This window comes from Pristiophorus japonicus, chromosome 8, assembly GCF_044704955.1.
Source record: "Pristiophorus japonicus isolate sPriJap1 chromosome 8, sPriJap1.hap1, whole genome shotgun sequence".
NCBI lineage: Eukaryota > Metazoa > Chordata > Chondrichthyes > Pristiophoridae > Pristiophorus > Pristiophorus japonicus.
In genome coordinates, this window is record NC_091984.1 from 187,149,878 (window position 1) to 187,171,661 (window position 21,784).

Here is a 21,784-nt window from a genome sequence, read left to right on the forward strand (position 1 = left end):
CAAGGGATGGCAGGAGAGCCTGACTGAGTACCACAGGAGCTCTATTCATACAGCATGTAAAACTTGACTGAAAGTTGACTACCTTCCTATCTGTTGTTTCAGAACTATCACCCTTCTGAGACTGAATGCTCGATCTAATCTAAACAGATTTTATCTAGTGGATTAGACTGATGTTTGCTTGTAATCCGATGATACAAGAGAAGTAGGAACTTTAAGCTATTCACTATCCATTACCAAAAATCTAGAGGTAAAGCTGTGTGCAGAGGATTATCTCTGTATATTGGAATTCAATCTGCTTGACTTGAGGTTGTACTAAAAGGATCATATTTTCACTTTCAGAACAGGGGATTTGTTTTACCAGAAGTTTTATATATCCAGATAGAACAGGCCAATCAGCAGTGGGGGTCTGGAGTGGAGCCTCCTCTTTCGCCCCACACCCCCCACACCCCCTAACCCCACTTCCCCCCCCCCCCAAATGTGGCCCAGTACAGCTGAAATAATTAGGTCCTTCTCACTTGTGCAGTTAATATGTGGTTTACCTTTTGTAAATTGAGAAATAGGATTGCCAACCCTCCAGAATTGCCCTGGAGTCTCCAGGAATGATAGATTAATCTCCTGGACACTGCTGTAAGCAACCCGGGAGAAAAATCATAGGGGCAGTAAAAAAAAAAATTGCCTAATTTTTCCATTTTCTTTGAACATTTATTTATTAGTTTTAAAATATTGGAAATGAGAAAAAAGACTGTTTGACTGGGCGGGGCAGCTGGAAGTGAAAGGTCATGCGATGAAACCTCCAGGAATACGTCGAACCAGAGTTGGCAAGCCGATTGAGAAACCTTGGCGAAGGCTCAAGGCACACAGTGCTGGGCACGACCAAGGCTGAAAATGTCGAGGAGAAGATGAGGTAAGTCAGCAGCAGCTGGGTGATACAAATCTGAGTATTCAAAGCTTGTAGATTGTCGGAAAAAGGGAATGTCGGGGGAGCCCTGGGGTTCCACAGCTTTGTGATCCTGGGAAAGTTGGAGTAGGAGGGAGAGCGCGTGGCCTGGCATATTTGGAGCTGTCAAGGAGCAAATGAGGAATGTTTAGAGTAGTAAATGGGGGAGGGGGAAGGGGGGAATTGAGATTTTTCTGAGGAAATGTGGGCTAATAGATGGCAGTGAGTTAGCAACCAAAATAGTTCTGAATGCTTTAAATTGCAGGCATTCAGCTCAAGTGCTTAATGAATGTCAACGGAAACTATGAACATTCACGGATAGGAAAAGATTCCTCTGGTCCATCCGGCCTGTTCTTCACAACTGTGATATCTTCTGCATTACAATGTATACACACCCCACTCCACATAGAAACCATGTAATCTCCTGGGAGAGATGAAAAACCAGATATAAATCCCGGCCAACTAGAGGTGAAAAATCTCTCCGCACCCTTAGGCGTTCAAAACTAGCCCGGGCGACCACTCGAGCCCTGATCGTTCTATGTTACATCTCTCTTTTGGAGGGTGTGATCTCTGCCCCAGCCCCAGAAACAGGTCCAGCTCTCAACAAATCTGTTTTCACCGCACAAGGCAGCAGGCTGTTGCACAGGGCCACGATTCCACCTCGTGACATCTAACCTAGTGGAGGCTGGCAGTGAGTTTTGGGTTTTTTAGGTCATTTTTGCTCTTTATAATATGAAGCTAATGATTTATTTAACACTCAATCACCAGAATGCTGAGCACAATAATGGCCGTATATTGTAATGAAAATGATATGAGACCTGAAGGTCGGTGAAATGATGCAACAGATACTTCAGTACTATCAATACTTTGTGGCATTAGTATTACTTTATTATATAATCCCATACGGTGCACAGTAAAATAATACCCAATATCATCACAACTAAATCATCCTGTGCAATAATATCAGTTGATGTCATATAATATATTCACATCGTAGAACAGCACAGGCTTCAGTTTCCCAGTGGCTCAGGTGTGATTCTTAATGAAGACTTTGCATCTGTTTTCACAAAAGAGAGGGGTGATGCAGACTTTGCAATGAGGGAGGAGGAGTGTGAAATATTAGACGAGATAAACATAGTGAGAGAGGAAGTGTTAAGGGCCTTAGCAGTTTTGAAAGTAGATAAATCCCCAGGCCCGGATGAAATGTATCCCAGGTTGTTAAGTGAGGGAAAAGAGGAAATAACAGAGGCTCTGACCATCATTTTCCAATCCTCTCTGGCTACAGGTATGGTGCCAGAGGACTGGAGGACTGCCAATTTGTACCTTTGTTTAAAAAGGGAGAAAGGGATAGACCGAGTAATTACAAGCCAATCAGCCTAACCTCGGTGGTGGGAAAATTATTGGAAAAATTCCTGAGGGACAGGATAAATTTTCATTTGGAAAGGCACGGATTAATCAAGGACTGTCAGCATGGATTTATCAAGGGAAGGTCATGTCTGACTAACTTGATTGAATTTTTTGAGGAGGTAACAAGGAGGGTTGATGAGAGCAGTGCATATGATGTAGTGTATATGGATTTTAGCAAAGTTTTTGATAAGGTCCCACATGGTAGACTGGTCATGAAAGTAATAGCCCATGGGGTCCAGGGCAAAGTCGCAAGTTGGATCCAAAATTGTCTCAGAGGCAGAAAGGAAAGGGTAATGGTTGATGGGTGTTTTTGTGACTGGAAGGCTGTATCCAGTGGGGTTCCGCAGGGCTCAGTGCTGGGCCCCCTGCTTTTTGTAGTATATATCAATGACTTGGATTTGAATATTGGGGGTATGATTAAGAAGTTTACAGATAACACTAAAATAGGCTGTGTGGTTGATAATGAAGAAGAAAGCTGCAGACTGCAGGAAGATATCAATGTACTGGTCAGGGAGCAGAACAGTGGCAAATGGAATTCAATCTGGTTAAGTGTCAGGTAATGCATTTGGGGAGGTCTAACAAGGCAAGGGAATACACATTAAATGGTACGACACTGAAAAGTGTTGAGGAACAAAGGGACATTGGAGTGCAGGTCCACAGATCCCTGAAGGTAGCAGGCCAGGTAGATAAGATGGTTAAGAAGGCATATGGAATACTTGCCTTTATTAGTCGAGGCATGGAATACAAGAGCAAGGAGGTTATGCTTGAACTGTATAAAACAATTGTTAGGCCGCAGCTGGAATACTATGTTCAGTTCTGGTCACCACATTACAGGAAAGATGTGATTGCACTGGAAAGGGTGCAGAGGAGATTTAAAAGAATGTTGCCTGGACTGGAGAATTTTGGCTATGAGGAAAGATTGGAGATGCTGGGTCTGTTTTCTTTTGAGCAGGAGGCTGAGGGGATTTGGCCGGCTCAGCGCCGGCCCCGGAGTCCCTCCAGCCGGGTCAGTGCCGGTCCCGGAGTCCCTCCGGCCGGGTCAGTGCTGGTCCCGGAGTCCCTCCGGCCGAGTCAGCGCTGGTCCCGGAGTCCCTCTGGCCGGGTCAGCGCCGATCCCGGAGTCCCTTCGGCTGATTGAATGCCAGCTTGGAGTCCATTCGGCCGGTTCAACACCGACCCCGGAGTCCCTTTGGCCAGGTCAGCGCCGGACCCGGAGTCCCTTCGGCCAGGTCAGCGCTGGCCCCGGAGTCCCTTCGGCCGGTTCAACACCTACTCTGGAGTCCCTCCGGCCGGGTCAGCGCAGGCCCCGGAGTCCCTTCGGCCAGGTCAGCGCCAGTCCAGGAGTCCCTTCGGCCGGGCCAGCGTGACCCCGGAGTCCCTCCGGCCGGGTCAGCGCCGGTCCAGGAGTCCATTCGGCCGGGTCAGCGCCGGTCCAGGAGTCCGTTCAGCCGGGTCAGTGTGACCCCGGAGTCCCTTCGGCCAGGTCAGCGCCGGTCCAGGAGTCCGTTCGGCCGGGTCAGCGTGACCCCGGAGTCCCTTTGGCCGGGTCAGCGGCGGCCCTGGAGTCCCTTCGGCCGGGTCAGCGCCGGTCCCGGAGTCCCTTCGGCCGGTTCAACACCGACCCTGGAGTCCCTTTGGCCGGGTCAGCGCCGGCCCCGGAGTCCCTTCGGCCAGGTCAGCGCTGGCCCCGGAGTCCCTTCGGCCGGTTCAACACCTACTCTGGAGTCCCTTCGGCCGGGCCAGCGTGACCCTGGAGTCCCTCCGGCCGGGTCAGCGCCGGTCCAGGAGTCCATTCGGCCGGGTCAGCGTGACCCCGGAGTCCCTCCGGCCGGGTCAGCGCCGGTCCAGGAGTCCATTCGGCCGGGTTAGCGTGACCCCGGAGTCCCTTCGGCCAGGTCAGCGCCGGTCCAGGAGTCCGTTCGGCCGGGTCAGCGTGACCCCGGAGTCCCTTCGGCCGGGTCAGCGCCGGTCCCGGAGTCCCTTCGGCCGGTTCAACACCGACCCTGGAGTCCTTTTGGCCGGCTCAGCGCCGGCCCCGGAGTCCCTTCGGCCGGGTCAGCGCCGGCCCCGGAGTCCCTTCGGCCGGGTCAGCGCTGGTCCCAGAGTCCCTTCGGCCGGTTCAACACCGACCCTGGAGTCCATTTGGCCGGCTCAGCGCCGGCCCCGGAGTCCCTTCGGCCATTGAATGCCAGCTCGGTGTCCCTTCGGCCGGTTCAATGCCGACCCTGGGCAGAATGTTTCACAGTCGGAACATCCCTCAGAACCCCAGCTGACAGCTGACCTTCCTAATGCCTGCCCCCCAATCAAGCCTCGGGCCATCTACCATCAATGGCGCTACTCGGCGCCGAGCTTGCGGCCAACATCTCGCCGTAGGCAATTAGGCTTATACAGCAGTGCTTGGTCTCCAGTCGTCTTGGGCCCCCTTGCCACTGCAGCAAGACCTTGCTCAGCTAAGCCCGTGTGGTTGCCAGTGTGCAGCAGCCACCCCATGTTAAAAGAACTCACGCACAGGCATCTTCCACTTCACTAATATGAAGTTTGGGACCTGGAACGTCAGGACCCTCATGGACAATTCCAACAGCAACAGGCTGGAATGCCGCACAGCCATAGTTGCCCAGGAACTTAGACATTATGACATTGACATCGCCGCCCTAAGTGAGAGCCGGCGGGCAGGGGATGGCCAGCTCAAGGGACATGGTGGAGGTTACACCTTTTTCTGGAAAGGAAAACCAGAGGAAGAATGCCGCCTTCATAGAGTCGGCTTCACCGCCTCAAAGACTCCCGCTGTGGGGTTAACGAATGCCTCATGACTCTTCTCTTTACCCTATCCCGGAACCAATGCGCCACAGTCATCAGTGCGTACGCCCCAACACTCGATGCAACAGATGAGGCTAAAGAGGGTTTTTATTCCAACCTTAAGACATCCCTGATCCGCGTCCCCACGGGCGACAAATTGATCCTTCTAGGTGACCTTAATGCCAGGGTCGGCAAAGACACAGCCCTCTGGGGAGGCGTGATTGACCGAGAGCGGGTAGGGAAAGCCAACTCCAGTGGTACCCTACTCCTGACAAAATGTCTAGAACATGAACTCCTCATCAGCAACACCCTGTTCTGTCAGAGGGACAAATACAAGGCATCATGGCAACACCCTCACTCCAAACACTGGCACCTGCTCGACGATGTCATCGTCTGAGCCAGGGATTGCAAGGATGTGCACATCACCCCATGAGAGGAGCTGACGACTGCTGGATGGACCATCACCTAATCCGATCCATCATCGATATAAACATAGCCCCAATACAGAGGGGACAGCAGAAGGCTTAAATACCCAGCTAAGAGACCCCTATATAGCCAGCGCCTCACAGATAATCTGGCATGCCTTGATGACCCTGAGATGCTGAATACCCACAGCACTTGGTCTGCCCACCAGGTCTCCATAACCAGTGCCTGTGAAGAGACATTTGGTTACTCAACCTGAAAACACCAGGACTGGTTTGATGAAAATGATCAGGAGATTCAAGAACTAATAGACCGTAAGCGCAGAGCATTTCTGAGCCTCAAGCACCAACCCAACTCGGGAGCTGCAAAGTAACGTTACAGATGGCTCAAGGCTGAGGCCCAACAAAAAACCCAGGATCTAAAGAACAGGTGGTGGATGGAGAAATCACAGGAGATACAACAACTAGCCGACAGCCACGATATGCGAGGATTCTTCATTGCAGTCAAGGCCACCTACGGTCCAAACTCCTGAAGCCCCACCCCACTCCTGGCCAAGAACGGGGAAACACTCATCAAGGACACCGAGGCTGTCGGGGCCCGCTGGAAGGAGCACTTTGAAGATCTCCTCAATTGAGACTCTGCCTTTGACTTGAGTGTTCTCAACTCCATCCCGCAGATTGCGACCCGCCACCACCTCAGTGAAACCCCAACGCTGCACGAGGTAGGCAAAGCCATAAAACAGCTCAAGAATAACAAGGCTACAGGTGCGGATGGAATTCCTGCTGAGGCTCTAAAGTATGGCGGAGAGGTGCTGTTGGTGCAGATACATGAAATACATGGATCAGAGGCATGGCCGATGTACAGAAGACACCTCAAGTCGGTGGAGATATATCACCAACGATGTCTCTGCAAGATCCTGCAAATCCCCTGGGAGGACAGATGCACCAACATCAGTGTCCTCGCCCAGGCTAACATCCCCAGCATTGAAGCATTGACCATACTCGATCAACCTCACTGGGCAGGCCACATAGTTTGCATGCCAGACACGAGACTCCCTAAGCAATTGCTCTATGCAGAGCTCCGTCACGGCAAACGAGCCAAAGGTGGGCAGGGGAAACGTTACAAGGACACCCTCAAAGCCTCCCTGGTACAGTGCGACATCACCACTGCCACCTGGTAGTCCCTGGCCTAAGACCGCCCGAGGTGGAGAAAGTACACCTGGGAGGACGTTGAGCTCTTCAAATCTCAATGCTACGAGCGTGAAGAGGTCAGGCGCAGGCAGCGGAAGGAACGTGCGGCAAATCAGTCCCACTGCCCCCTTCCCCCGATGAATGTCTACCCCATCTGTGACAGGGTCTGTGGCTCTCACATTGGACTGTTCAACCACCAAAGGACTCACTTTAGGAGTGGAAGCAAGTGATGATGAATGTACAAGGCTCTGGACCAAGAGCTGGAAAGTGGGAATAGGCTGGATAGCTCTTGGTCAGCCGGTGGGGACACGATGGGCTATAAATTTCTATGATTGTATGATTCTATAACTAGTACTAACACTGCCCACAGTGCTACCGAGCTTTATAAATCAGAATGTCCCAGGTTCAATCGCTGTTCTCTGTTGAGATAGCTGATTTCAGCTATGACAGCAATTAGAGTGCTACAATTGGCCTGAATGTCTTGGGCTCGGGAGGGGAAATAAATCAGCCAGGGCACCTGTTTCTGCACATTATCCAGTGACCACTACACGTGTGGATATTGGGTGAGGACAGGATCAGGCTGAATCCCCTACCATTGAGTAGATCGGTGGCACTCACACGCAATAAAATGTTCACTTGAGTGAGATACTTGCGGGACGGAGACCAGCGCCTGGGTACCCTTGCTCATGATACATCAGAGCCTTCATGAGAGATGGGAAGAAAATCAACGAGGGGAAGGAGAAAATCTCCACTCTGCCCCAACAATAAAGGGGGAAACATCTCACACTGCCTCAACTATCCAATGGTTAAACCTAGCCCCATCAGGTATCCAAGTTTCCTTTTGTGGGTGGCGATGATTTGCTGACTTCATAGGCTTAATATATCAATGGAGATGGGTCACTGCAAATTGCTGTCTTAACAACATTTTCCCATTTAAGCTAATGACGTGATAAGGACAATACAGCAACATTTATATGTGCATCACCAAATCAAAATATCCTTTCTTAAAAAACCGGATCTTCCTTTCAAACAGTTAGAACATAAGAATTAGGAGCAGGAATAGGCCATTTGGCCTCTTGAGCCTGCTCCGCCATTCACTGAGATCATGGCTGATCTTCTACCTCAACTCCACTTTCCTGCACTATCCCCATATCCCTTGATTCCTTTACTTTCCAAAAATCTATCGATTTCTGTCTTGAATATACTCAAAGACTGAGCCCTCTGGGATAGAGAATTGAAAAGATTCACCACCCTCTGAGCGAAGAAGTTTCTCCTCATCTGAGTTCAAAATGATTGACCCCTTATTCTGAGACTGTGACCCTTGGTTTTAGACTCCTCAGCCAGAGGAAAAATCCTCCCTGCACCTACCCTGTCAAGCCCTGTAAGAATTTTGTATGTTCAATGAGATCACCTCATTCTTCTAAACTTCAGAGAATATAGGCCTAGTCTACTCAATCTCTCCTCATAGGACCAATCCCCCCATCCCAGGAATCAGTCTGGTGAACCTTCGTTGCACTCCATCAATGGCAAGTATATCTTTCCTTAGGTAAGAGGACCAAAATTGTACACAATACTCCAGGTGCGGTCTCACCAGGGCCCTATATAATTGCAATAAGACGTCTTTACTCTTACACTCAAATCCTCTTGTAATGCTGTACCTGCATGTTAACTTTCAGTGATTCATGTACAAGGACACCCAGGTCCCTCTGAACACCAACTTTTCCCAATCTCTCACCATTTAAAAAATATTCTGCTTTTCCATTTTTCCTACCAAAGTGGATAACTTCACATTTCTCCACATTACATTCCATCTACCATTTTCTTGCCCACTCACTTAGCCTGTCTATATCCCCCTGAAGTCTCATTGTATCCTCCTCACAACTTACATTCCTACCTAGCTTTGTATCATCTGCAAACTTGGATATATTACAATTGGTCCCCTCATCCAAATCATTGATATAGATTGTGAATAGCTGGGGCCCAAGCACCGATCCTAATGGCACCCTACTAATTACAGCCTGCCAACCTGAAAATGACCAGTTTATTCCTACTCGCTATTTTCTGTCCGTTAACCAATCCTCAGTCTATGCCAATATATTACCCTCAATTCCATGAGCCCGAATTTTGTTTAATAACCTCTTGTCTGACACCTTATCGAATGCCTTCTGAAAATCCAAATACACCACATCCATTGGTTTGCCACTTACCTATTCTGCTAGTTACAACCTCAAAAATCTCTAACAGATTTGTCAAACATGATTTCCTTTTCATACATCCATGTTGACTCTACCCAATCCTATTATTATTTTTTAAGTGCCCTGTTACAACTTCCTTAATATTGGATTCTAATATTTCCCCTATTACTGATGTCAGGCTAACTGGTCTGTACTTCCCTGTTTTCTCTCTCCCTCCTTTCTTAAACAGTGGGCTTACATTAACTACCTTCCAATCTGTGGGAACCATTCTAGAATCAATGGAATTTTGGAAGATGACAACCAATGCATCCAATATCTCTGTAGCCACCTCTTTCAAAACCCTAGGATGTAGGCCATCGGGGCCAGGGGATTTATTGGCTTTCAGTCCCAGTAATTTCTCCAGTACTATTTTTTTACTTTTACTAATTTCTTTCAGTTCTTCATTCTCGCTAGACCCTTGGTACTCCACTATTTCCGGGAGGTTTTTCGTGTCTTCTTTCATGCAGACAGACACAAAGTATTTGTTTAATTTCTCTGCCATTTCCTTCTTCCTCTTTATAATTTCTCCTGTCTCAGCCTGTAGGGGACCCACATTTGCTAATCTTTTCCTTTTTACATACCTATAGAAGCTTTTACAGTCTGTTTTTTTGTCTCTCACTCGTTTACTCTCATATGCTATTTTCCTTTTCTTTATCAATTTCTTGGTCCTCCTTTACTAAATTCTAAAATCCTCCCAATCCTCAGGCTTACTGCTCGTTTTGGCAACATTATAAACCTCCTCCTTTGATCTAATACTATCTTTAACTTCTCTTGTTAAGCCACTTTTCCTGTGGTGTTTTTGTGGCTTAAAGGAATGTATGTTTGTTATAAATCATGTATGAATTCATTAAATGCTAGCCATTGCTTGTCCACCGTCATAACTTTTAATGTAGTTTCCTAATCTACCTTAGCCCTCATACCTACGCAATTTCTTGTTTTGATTTAGCTTCGGATTTAACAAAAACACTTTCAAACTTAATGTAAAATTCTATCATATTATGGTTACTCCTCCCTAAGGGCCCCTTTATACAAGGTTTTCACCACAGAGATTCCGAGATCTCGGTGGGCAGCTTTTTTCGAGGTCAGATCGCCCTCGCATCATCACTGAACACAAATTACGGGCCATTGTGCAGTGGGAGCTAACAGACTGCTTGTGGGAGTGAATGACACTACTGAACGAGAGCAATTATTTATGGCAGACCTGAATTCGTAAGGCTGAACTTTAGTTGTGTCCTCAGTAGAGCAGGACTCCATCCAGCCCACTGATCTGACAGCATTTGGGGGACATTTTACATTTCTGTTTTAAATTGCTGTGTCCCATAATTCTTTGCTGGACCAGATGTCTCCTCAGCTCTTTCGGCTTGTAAATTCAATTCCTTGTTAATAATATCCAGTTTAACCACTGCCTCTTGCTGTCACTAGCACAAAAAAACTAGGTTGCAACCTTCGATGTTAAGAGCTCGATTTTAACTCTCGGACCGGAACTTGGCCTAGCGATTGGTCGGCCCGTCTGGGGGTGGTAGCAGGCTGGCTCATCGATTTTGACAGCTGGGCCTCATCAACATACTTCCAGACCAAAACAGCCCGGAAGTCGGCAGGATGCAGTTGCCAGGGTAAGTGCTGTGGGAGGTGGATCCCAGCAAAGGGGAAGCCCAGGGCAGGGGAGGCCCAAGGTTTGCTTGTTTGATCCAGAGGAGCACCTCTGCTCTTCCTGGCACACCAGGAAACATTAAAAAAAAATGTAAAAACTTGCCTTGCCCTCTCTGGCCCTGGCTGCTGTTCCCAGCAGGTTTTGCCTGGTGGGGAAGCCACCACTGCTCCGAATTGGCAGATCGAGTTCTGTTGGTGCCAGTCAGGGGTGTAAAAATAGTCCCCTTAGAGTCAGATTTCCTGACTGAAACATGTGAGCACTATAGCATAGAGTCAGTGCAGACCTTACTATTGATACTCTATTGTCTGCCCACCTCACCCCATTATCTGCCCATCTTACCCCATTATCTGCCCATCTTACCCTATTATCTGCCCAGCTTACCCTATTATCTGCCCATCTTACCCCATGATCTGCCCAGCTTACCCTATTATCTGCCCATCTTACCCCATGATCTGCCCAGCTTACCCCATTATCTGCCCATCTTACCCCATTATCTGCCCATCTTACCCTATTATCTGCCCAGCTTACCCTATTATCTGCCCAGCTTATCCCATTATCTGCCCAGCTTACCCTTTTATCTGCCCAGCTCACTTTATTATTTGCCCAGCTTACCCTTTTATCTGCCCAGCTCACTTTATTATTTGCCCAGCTTATCCTATTATCTGCCCAGCTTACCCTTTTATCTGCCCAACTCACTTTATTATCTGCCCAGCTTACCCTATTATCTGCCCATCTCACCCCATTATCTGCCTAGCTCAGTACGGCCAATTGTAGCATCACAATCCTAGAGGTGAGCTCACTCAGCACAGACCAGGAGGTGAGGTTGGGAATTTCCTGGTTCCGCACGGGCAGCGCATATGCCAATGCCATGTAGCGAGCTCATGATCTCTTTGTTCTAACTAAATGAGTGCAATCATGTTAACATTTCAGAGGTCGAGACAGATTTACTCATCACCAATCTGCTGTGTAACGAGGACAGTTACAACAGCAGTGAACTAAATCAGAAACAAATTGGGAGTTCAGCTACATCAAAGAAATGAAAGCTGCTTGCTTTGCATCTGTCCCAACATGCTGAAACTCGAGGCTGCTGCTCTCTGTCCTTATTAACATCTAAAATAGATTGAAAAAACAAGAAGGATGCTTTGATTTTTGAAGTGGTAGAATTATGTAATGTGGAGGGTGCTGAATTTTGGCACATTTATTTAAGCAACTGCAATAGCTGAGTGTAAGTACTGCCTGAATTACTTTGTTAAGCCCAATGTTACGACCCCTGATATTCTGTGCCACTATATATCTCTCAGCGCTCCATCAAATAACCGAGCCGTCATTACAGCTATTATTATTGAAGATGCTGTAGGGTAAGTTTCCATGGTGCATGCTTCAACATGGAGCCGCACCCACTGGGAAACTGTGTGGAGTCCGTGATTCACCATGGCATCTATACCTCGGGAGCCTATTATCAACAAGATCAGACATTGACGACGGGATTCAACACCGCCTCCACTGCGCCAGTGCAGCCTTTGGCTGCCTGAGGAAAAGAGTGTTTGAAGACCAGGCTCTCAAAACGGCCACCAAGCTCATGGTCTACAGGGCTGTAGTAATACCTGCCCTCCTGTATGGCTCAGAGACATGGACCATGTACAGTAGACACCTCAAGTCGCTGGAGAAATACCACCACCGATGTCTCCGCAAGATCCTACAAATCCCCTGGAAGGACAGACACACCAACAATAGCGTCCTCGACCAGGCCAACATCCCCAGCATCGAAGCACTGACCACATTTGATCAGCTCCACTGGGCAGGCTACATTGTTCGCATGCCAGACATGAGATTCCCAAAGCGAGCGCTCTACTCAGAACTCCTTCACGGCAAGCGAGCCAAAGGTGGGAAGTGGAAACGTTACAAGGACACCCTCAAAGCCTCCCTGATAAAGTGCGACATCCCCACTGACACCTGGGAGTCCTTGGCCAAAGTCCGCCCTACGTGGAGGAAGTGCATCCAGGAGGGCGCTGACCTCATGCATCGGTCATCGCCGAGAGCATGCAGAAATCAAGCACAGGCAGCAGAAAGAGCGTGCAGCAAACCTGTTCCACCCACCCCTTCCCTCAATGACTATCTGTCCCACCTGTGACAGGGGCTGTGGTTCTCGTATTGGACTGTTCAGCCACCTAAGGACTCATTTTAAGAGTGGAAGCAAGCCTTCCTCGATTCCGGGGGACTGCCTATGATGATGATGATAACAGATGGAAGACCATGAGCACGTGATGTTTCCTGATGGGTGAAGCTCCATGCCGGGAGCATGCAGTCAGAAAATATACCCACCCCTCAGTGTAGTACCTCAGTGAGGGAGTGCTGCACTGTTGGTGGTATCATCGTTCAGATGAATCGTTAAACCAAGACCCCGTCTGCTCGCTCAGGTGGATGATCTACATCCCTTGGCACTGTTCGACAAAGAGCAGAGGAGTTCTCCCCAGTATCCTGGCCAATATTTCTCAATCAACGCTGCCAAAACCCCCCCAGATTATCTGGTCATTATCTCATTGTTCTTTGTGGGGGCTTGCTGTGTGCAAATTGGCTGCTGCATCCGCCTGCATTGTAACAGTGACTACACTTCAAAAGTATTTAATTGGTTGTAAAACACCTTGGGATACCCTGAGGACATGAAAGGTGTGATATAAATGTAAGACTTTTGTTTACTTCCAATATAAAACAAAATGAAAAACTCCTTAAGTTCGATATTGTGTCATATAAATGGTACAGAAGAAAGAACTTGCATTTATGAATCTGGGTGGGGAGGGGCAGTAGATGCTGCCGCATTACAGGAAATGCAGTAACCGTTGCGTTTCAGTGAGCGGCGCTCAGATGATGTTTAAATGCAGCCAGCTATCAGTTGGAATAACAATAGGACGTGGCTGAGGATCTGGAGCAAGGACATGTGTCTCACAAAGTTGATCTTCATGGTTCCTAAGAACATAGAAAGAAAGGCCTGAAGAATTCACGCTGGGCACCAAGGGGCAGTTGACAGTGCCATATATCTTTGGTCTGCAGCCAGTGCCAGGCAATGGTTTCAGCAACCCAGCCACCTCCAGATATTGCCAACGGCTTTGGGCAGATGAGCCCCTGGAGAAGGGGAGCGGGACCCCCAATGGGCGAACTGCCATCAGCATGCGGTTGAGATAATCCTTGAGTTAGTCAAGGCTGCAGCCGTGACGCAGCTGCAGAACAGAACAAGCAAATAAAAGAGCGACCGTGGACAGTCAAAAAAACGCAACACCAGAGTTCAGGTTCCTGACTTCAAAGAGAAATGGAGGATGGTCAGAGGAGCTCCAATGATAGATGACCAATGATGATGGGACAGACTCCAAATAATACCCGGGACGATTGCATGCTCCAGCCTCCCGAGTTTAGAAGACAAATGCTTGACTCTGCTTTTAAATCCCTTCATTACAAGGGACGGGGAAAGGCCTGCACACTTCCGGAGGGAGGTGTGTGAAGCCATGGTGCTGGGATTCCGTGCCATCCTGTGTTATAATCGTGGGAAGAACTGCCAACTGCTGGCCCGAGTGTGAGAACCAACTCATTCAAACTCCAAACACGGTGGCCATAGTATCCCTCTCTTGTTTGTGAAGGGGGTGGGAATTACTCTCAGCGATGACCACGAAAAAACATCACAGCAATGGTGGCAATCACTGGTGGAAACTATGCTGCCGTTCACGGATATTACCAAGTGTGACCAAGGGGAAGCAAAGGACACTTTTTTGATTATTCAATCAATGATTACATTTGGGGAGGGCTTCCTGGTTCGTGGATGCTATTTTGCTGCCTCTCTCACACAGAAACAATGCCCATTTTGTCTGCCTGGATGTGAGCCTCTCCCCCTTGGCTAAATGAACTTTCAATTCCCCATTCTGTAGCCTTCCTCCTCCAGCTGGGAGCCTACGCACACAGGGTCCCAGAACTCTCTGCCGCCTTTGTTACAGGATTTGCTCGCTGCTTCAGACTGGCAGGGGGTGATGTGCACCCATGCAGCAAGATGGGCAGGATGCCACCATTTAAAAAGCAAAAAAAAACCTTGGAGCTCATTATGCAGATTAGAATGCATCAGCCTTCCACCATAACTCAAATGTGGGCAGTGAAGGCTTCTTTGGTCTGCGGCTCGCAACCCGCTACCCGCCCCGCCACCCCCCACCTCCCTCACCCCCATCTTGGAATGATTTTTGTAACTCGCCTTCTTAAAGGGGTAGTCTTTCAACCAGGCTCGGAGACGGGAACAGCCATCAAAAGCCAGCTACAGAGCTTTCATATTTGGCACTGTAGTAAGTTTGCTGTGCAGCCGATGCTATTAACTTCTCTGGCGTGAGGTTGTCAATGCAATTTTAATTTATTAATAATAAATATGTAGAAGCTGCTCTGTGTATAAATACAGAAAAGTTCTTGCCATGGTATGGTGATGCTGGCCCTTTAAATATATCATCCTTTCTTTCTATTTCTGCTGGGATTGGTGCTCAGGGGGCTGTCAGTGCTGGGAATGGTGTCATGTATTCAACTATCACTGTAACCCATGTGTAAGCTGACCTAAGTTGTACACCTTAAGAACATTGACCACAAGGGGTGAGCTTGTGGGAGACTCTCCTAACTTGGACTTTCAGGTATAAAAGGGGAAGCTCCACCCACCTTCATTACTTGAGGTCTTGGTAATAAAGGTAACTGGTCACAGAGTGACCTTCTCTCAAGTATGGGCCTCATGTGCATTTATACTGTATAGTAAGGACGTATCATTCGCGAGAGTGGCCACGAGCAGCACAGAAGAGAGGTACTGTGTTGGTGATGATTGGGACGACTTTATTGAGCGACTACAGCAAAGTTTCGTCACTAAGGAATGGTTGGAACAGGATTCGGCCGACAAACGCAGGGCTCATCTCCTGACGGTTTGTGGATCCAGAACGTACTCCCTGATGAAGGACCTTCTAGCGCCAGAGAGCCGGCGGACAAGACGTTCGAAGAGCTCAGTAAATTGATCGGGGAACACCTTAAACCGGTGAGCAGCATGCACATGGCGAGACACCGGTTTTACACGCACCGGCGGCGAGAAGGGCAAAGCGTTCCAGACTTCATGACCGATCTCTGGCGACTGGCGAGCCTATGAAAGTTCCCAGATGCATGCAGAGCGGAGATGCTGTGAGGGCATCGGGCATGCTGGGGTTTTCAGGAAACTGATCGAGACCAAAGACTTGACCTTGGAAGCGGCGGCTCTGATAGCCCAGACATTTATCTCAGGGGAGGAAGAGACCAGAATGATGTATAACAAAAATCTTGGCTCAAATGCGGCAAACGACCAGGGAGTCAACATTGTTAACACGGCACACAGTTCTCTAGGCAGACAAGGGCAATCGGACATGCCCCAGCATGTAGTCGAACCCAAAGGGGGAATTCAACAGAGACAATGGCTAGCTGAACGGCGATTCATGCCATCGCAATGGACAATGCAGCCAGTAACGGGGCCATCAACACCTGTTAATGATGCGCTTAAGGACAGTTACAGAGACAGTCAGAGACGATCGACTGGTAATGGACCTTTTGTTTCCAACAACGGAGTCTCCAGCTCATGCTGGAGGTGTGGAGGCAAACACCCAGCCAGAGCTTACAGGTATCAGCAATATACCTGCAGAAACTGCAACGTCAGTGGTCACTTGGCGCGTATGTGCAGGAAGCCTGCAGCCAGGTTGATGTACGAAGAGGACGGGCGCGATGTAAGCCCTACGAGGCCAAATGAATACTGGGGGAAATCGCTGGAAGCTGAAGTTCAGCGAGTTCATGTGGAGCACATATACAGTTCATACACCAGTTCGCCACCGATAATGATGAAAGTGCTCCTCAATGGCATCCCAGTATCAATGGAGCTAGACACGGGGGCCAGCCAGTCCCTGATGAGTATCAAACAGTTCGAATGTTTGTAGGTGTCCAAGGCCAGGAGGCCAAAATTATTGCTGATTGACGCACAGCTACGGACATATACAAAGGAGATCATTCTGTTGCTAGGCAGCGCCACGGTAGTCGTGACCCACAAAGATTCAGAGAACAGGTTGCCACTCTGGATTGTCCCGGGGGATGTTCCTGCATTACTGGGGTGGAGTTGGCTTGCTGTCATAAACTGGAAATGGGGCAATATCAATGCAATTTCTTCTGTGGAGTGAGTATCATGCTCACAGGTCCTGGACAAATTTGACTCATTATTTCAACCCGGCATTGGCACTTTCATGGGGGCCAAGGTAGTGATTCACATAAACCCAGATGCCAGGCCAGTACACCACAAGGCCAGAGCAGTGCTGTACGTGATGCGGGAAAAGATAGAATGCGAATTGGACCGCCTGCTGAGGAAAGGCATCATCTCACCAGTCGAATTCAGTGACTGGGCGAGCCCGATCGTGCCGGTGCTCAAGGCGGATGGGTCGGTCAGGATATGTGGCGATTACAAGGCCACCATCAATCGGGTGTCACTCCAAGACCAGTACCCGCTACCGAGAGCGGAGGACCTCTTCGCGACGCTAACCAGTGGCAAACTTTTTTCAAAATTGCACCTGACCTCAGCTTACATGACCCAGGAGCTGACGAGTGAGTCGAAGAAGCTGACCACCATCATGACACACAAGGGGTTGTTTGAGTATAACAGATGTCCATTCGGGATTCGTTCGGCCGCCGCGATCTTTCAGCAAAATATGGAAAGCCTCCTCAAGTCGATTCCAAGGATGGTGGTGTTTCAAGACGACATCCTCATCACGGGTTGTGATACTGAAGAACACCTCCACAACCTGGAGGAGGTGCTACGCAGACTAGACCGGGTAGGACTGCGACTGAAAAAGGCGAAGTGCGTCTTCTTAGCTCCAGCGGTAGAATTCCTGGGGAGGAGGGTAGCAGCAGATGGGATCAGACCTACTGCGTCCAAAATGGAAGCGATCCGGAGAGCACCCAGACCCCGTAACTCGACGGAGCTGCGTTCGTTCCTGGGGCTCCTGAACTATTTTGGTAACTTTCTTCCCAAATTGACCACGCTGTTAGAGCCGCTACCCATGCTCCTACGCAAAGGTCGCGATTGGGTGTGGGAGGACAGCCAGGAAAGGGCTTTTGATAGAGCACGCAATTGTTATGCTCCAACAAACTGTTAACATTATATGACCCATGTAAGAAACTTGTTTTAATGTGCGATGCGTCGTCCTATGGGGTCGGGTGTGTGTTGCAACATGTGAATGCCAATAGTCAGTTACAGCCGGTAGCTTATGCCTCCAGAAGTCTGTCCCAGGCAGAAAGGGGCTATGGGATGGTAGAAAAGGAAGCGCTAGCATGTGTATATGCAGTAAAAAAAATGCACCAGTACCTGTTTGGCAGGAAATTTGAGCTGGAGTCAGATCACAAATCCAGAACGTCCCTTTTGACCAACAACAAGGCCATAAATGCGAATGCATCGGCCCGCATACAGAGGTGGGCATTCACGTTAGCCGCCTACGACTACACAATTCAGCACAGACCGGGCACTGAAAACTGCGCCGATGCACTCAGCAGGCTCCCACTAGCCACCACTGAGGGGGCAACCGAGCATGATGCTGAGATGGTCATGGCTGTTGAAGCTTTCGAAAGCGAAGGCTCACCTGTGACAGCCCGTCAGATTAAAGTCTGGACAAATAAAGACCCGCTACTGTCTTTAGTCAAGAAATGTGTCCTGAATGGGGACTGGACAGCCACGTACGGGGCATGCCCTGAGGAATTCAAACCGTTTCATAGGCGCAAGGATGAATTCTCGATTCAGGCCGATTGACTACTGTGGGGAAACCGAGTAGTTATGCCCCAGATGGGCAGAGAGGTGTTTATCAGAGAACTTCACAATGAGCACCCGGGCATTGTCATGATGAAGGCAATTGCCAGGTCACACGTTTGATGGCCAGGGATAGATGCAGACCTGGAACTTTGTGTTCGCAGGTGCAACACGTGTGCTCAGCTGGGCAACGCACCCAGGGAAGCCTCCCTTAGCCCCTGGTCCTGGCCCACCAAGCCATGGTCATGCATCCATGTGGAATATGCAGGTCCTTTCATGGGAAAAATGTTTTTGGTTGTAGTTGATGCCTTCTCCAAATGGATTGAGTGTGCCATTTTAAATTCAAGCACATCCTCTGCCACGTTAGAAAGTCTATGGGCAATGTTTGCCGCCTATGGTCTACCGGATGTCTTGGTCAGCGACAATGGCCCGTACTTCACAAGCACTGAATTCCAGGACTTCATGGCAGGCAATGGAATCAACCATGAGAGAACGGCACTGTTCAAGCCGGCCTCAAACGGCCAAGCAGAACGAGCATAATCAAACAGGGGATGCTCAGAATCCAAGGGGGTTCCCTACAAAGCCGCTTATCACGCCTCCTGTTGGCCAATAGATCCCGACTACACTCGCTCACAGGGATTCCACCCACAGAGCTGCTAATGAAAAGGACACTCAAAACCAGGTTATCCCTCATACACCCTACTATGAAAGAAATTGTTGCGAGCAGGCGTCAGTCACAATGTGACTACCATGACAGGAATGCGAGGGCGCGATGTATTGATGTCAATGACCCTGTTTTTGTCCTTAATTATGCTGCAGGGCCTAAATGGCTTGCAAGCACTGTGATTGCCAAAGAGGGGAATAGGGTTTTTGTAGTTAAACTTACCAATGGACAAATCTGCCACAAACACGTGGATCAAACTAAAAGGAGGTTCAGCATTCCCATAGAAGAAGCAGAGGAAGAACATGACGTAGAGTTTACTCCACCACAGGTGACCGAACACCGGAACCAAGTGGAGGAGAGCCCAATCACTGTGGGCAGTCTGGACAGGCCTGAGACACTGCAAACAGCAGACACTCAGGCCAGCGCCCAGCAACCGGAGCCCCAACTCAGGCGCTCTACAAGGGAATGTAAACCACCAGAGAGACTTAACCTGTGATCCCAATAAGACTCTGGGGGGGGAGGTGATGTCATGTATTCAACTATCATTGTAAGCTGACCTAAGTTGTACACCTTGAGAACATTGACCTGTTGGGAGCTTGTGGGAGACTCTCCTAACCTGGACTTTCAGGTATAAAAGGGGAAGCTCCACCCACCTTCATCACTTGAGGTCTTGGTAATAAAGGTAACTGGTCACAGAGTGACCTTCTCTCAAGTATGGGCCTCGTGTGCATTTATTCTGTAGAGTAAGGACGTATCATTATAGTAAGGACGTATCAAATAGTTTTTCCAATTTTAACACTCATTCACAGTGCGCTTCTGCACTCAGCTCCGCAGAAAACTCGTCCTACTGCTCACGTGTGACATTTCTAGCACCAGGCGTCCTTCTTCCCTCGGAGCGAGACTGTCAGTTTAATGTCAATTAGTGTTGTATTATGAGCAGTTTTGAGCTTCAGACTTGCTCCGACTAGAAACTGGCTTGAGATTCCTTGTACTCATTTCACAGAGTATTTTAACAGCCAGCAGAGAGAGAAGACTTTAACCCCATCCGTCTGGGTTAGATTTGAATCGATAACACCCGTACCCTTTTTAAAGGTCACATGTCACAAAGAATTCTGATCAATTGTAACATGCATTTAAAAAATTTGGATTCTGTAAATGAATTGCATGTTTCCCTTTTGCAATGAAACAACTGGCACTTTCAAAACTGGGATCGTTAGATTTTTGTTGGGTCAGGGTATCAAGGGATATGGAACTAAGGCATTTAAATGGGATTGAACTACAGATCAGCCACGATCTAATTGAATGGCGCAACAGGTTTGAGGAGCTGAATGGCCTCCTCCTGTTCCTATGTTCCAGTGACCCTTGCTAATGTTGTTTGGAGAAGTGATTTAGAAAAGCTACTGAGCCATGCAACACGATGCAGGTTGTATTCCCCTGAGTATAGCAGATTGAGGGGTGATCAAATCGAGGTGTTTAAAATGATACAAGAGGGTAGGTACAAAGTAGCTATTTCCTCTGGTGAAGGAACCCAGAACAAGGGGGCACAGTCTTAAAATAAGATCCAGGCCATTCAGGAGCGAAATCAGCACTTTTTCACACAAGGGGTAATGTGGAATTCTCTACACCAAGGCTGTGGCTGCTGGGTCAAGACTGAGATTGACAGATTTTTATTCGGTCATCAACCGGGTGACAAAAGTAGTAGAACGGTCTGCATTTTTTTAAAGGGTCCCAAGAATTAGCTTTTGTTTTAGGAGTGAGCCCTTCACCCAGCGTGGCCCATTTTGACTTTTGTGCGATAGTGCAAAAGGGGTGATAGCGCATTGGCAACCCGCTTTACAAATCTCCCGATTTTTATATATCGGGAGAGATACAAAGAGACAAAAATGGGGAGAGATGTAAACGGGCTGGCGACTTGTTATCACCTGTTTTACACTATCACAAAAAGTTAAAATTACCCCCAAAGTGTGTCTGTGATTGGCGGCTCAGCGGGGAGTGAAGCTGGAAGAAGTGCATTGCGGGAAATTGCAGCTGTGCGGCCTCGATATCCTGGGACGGACTTCCTCCCAGCGCTGCTCCTCGCTGGAAGCTCTGCATGGTGTAATCGCCCCTATTTAAGGTCATGCTGTAACAGTCCAACCATGAGCCAGGAAAGAATGGCAATCCCTTCAGCATTATTGGCTCCTATATTTTATTCTTTGTTCGAAACAGGAGAGGCAGATGCGTGCAATTACATAGGGACTTAATTTCCTCTGAGAAGGTGGTGGTAAGCTGCCTTCATGAACCGCTGCAGTCCTTCATAGAAACATAGAAACATAGAAATTAGGTGCAGGAGCAGGTCATTCGGCCCTTCGAGCCTGCACTGCCATTCAATAAGATCATGGCTGATCATTCAACCTCAGTATCCCTTTCCTGCTTTCTCTCCATACCCCTTGATCCCTTTGGCCACAAGGGCCATATTTATCTCCCTTTTGAATATATCTAACAATTCCACAAGTTAACCACTCTCTGAGTGAAGAAGTTTCTCCTCACCTCCGTCCTAAATGGCCTCCCCTTATTCTTAGACTGTGATCCCTGGTGAAAGTACATTCCTTCACTGTGCTTAGGTAGGAAGTTCCAGGATTTTGACCCAGTGACAATGAAGAAACAGCTATATATTTCCAAGTCAGGATGGTATG

At 48.6% G+C, this 21,784-nt stretch overlaps 1 protein-coding gene across 3 annotated transcripts in view; it reads left to right on the plus strand.

The window, feature by feature from the left end:
• kremen1 (kringle containing transmembrane protein 1) overlaps positions 1–21,784 on the plus strand; it is a 212,116-nt gene that overhangs the window by 17,492 nt on the left and 172,840 nt on the right. The window contains exon 1 of one of the 3 annotated variants that reach the window (XM_070887683.1): positions 842–904. The exons of the other annotated variants lie outside the window; for them this stretch is intronic. The gene's annotated coding sequence lies outside the window, so the exon portion shown is untranslated. Of the gene's footprint in view, positions 1–841; positions 905–21,784 lie in introns of those variants that run through there. 3 annotated transcript variants of the gene reach the window in all.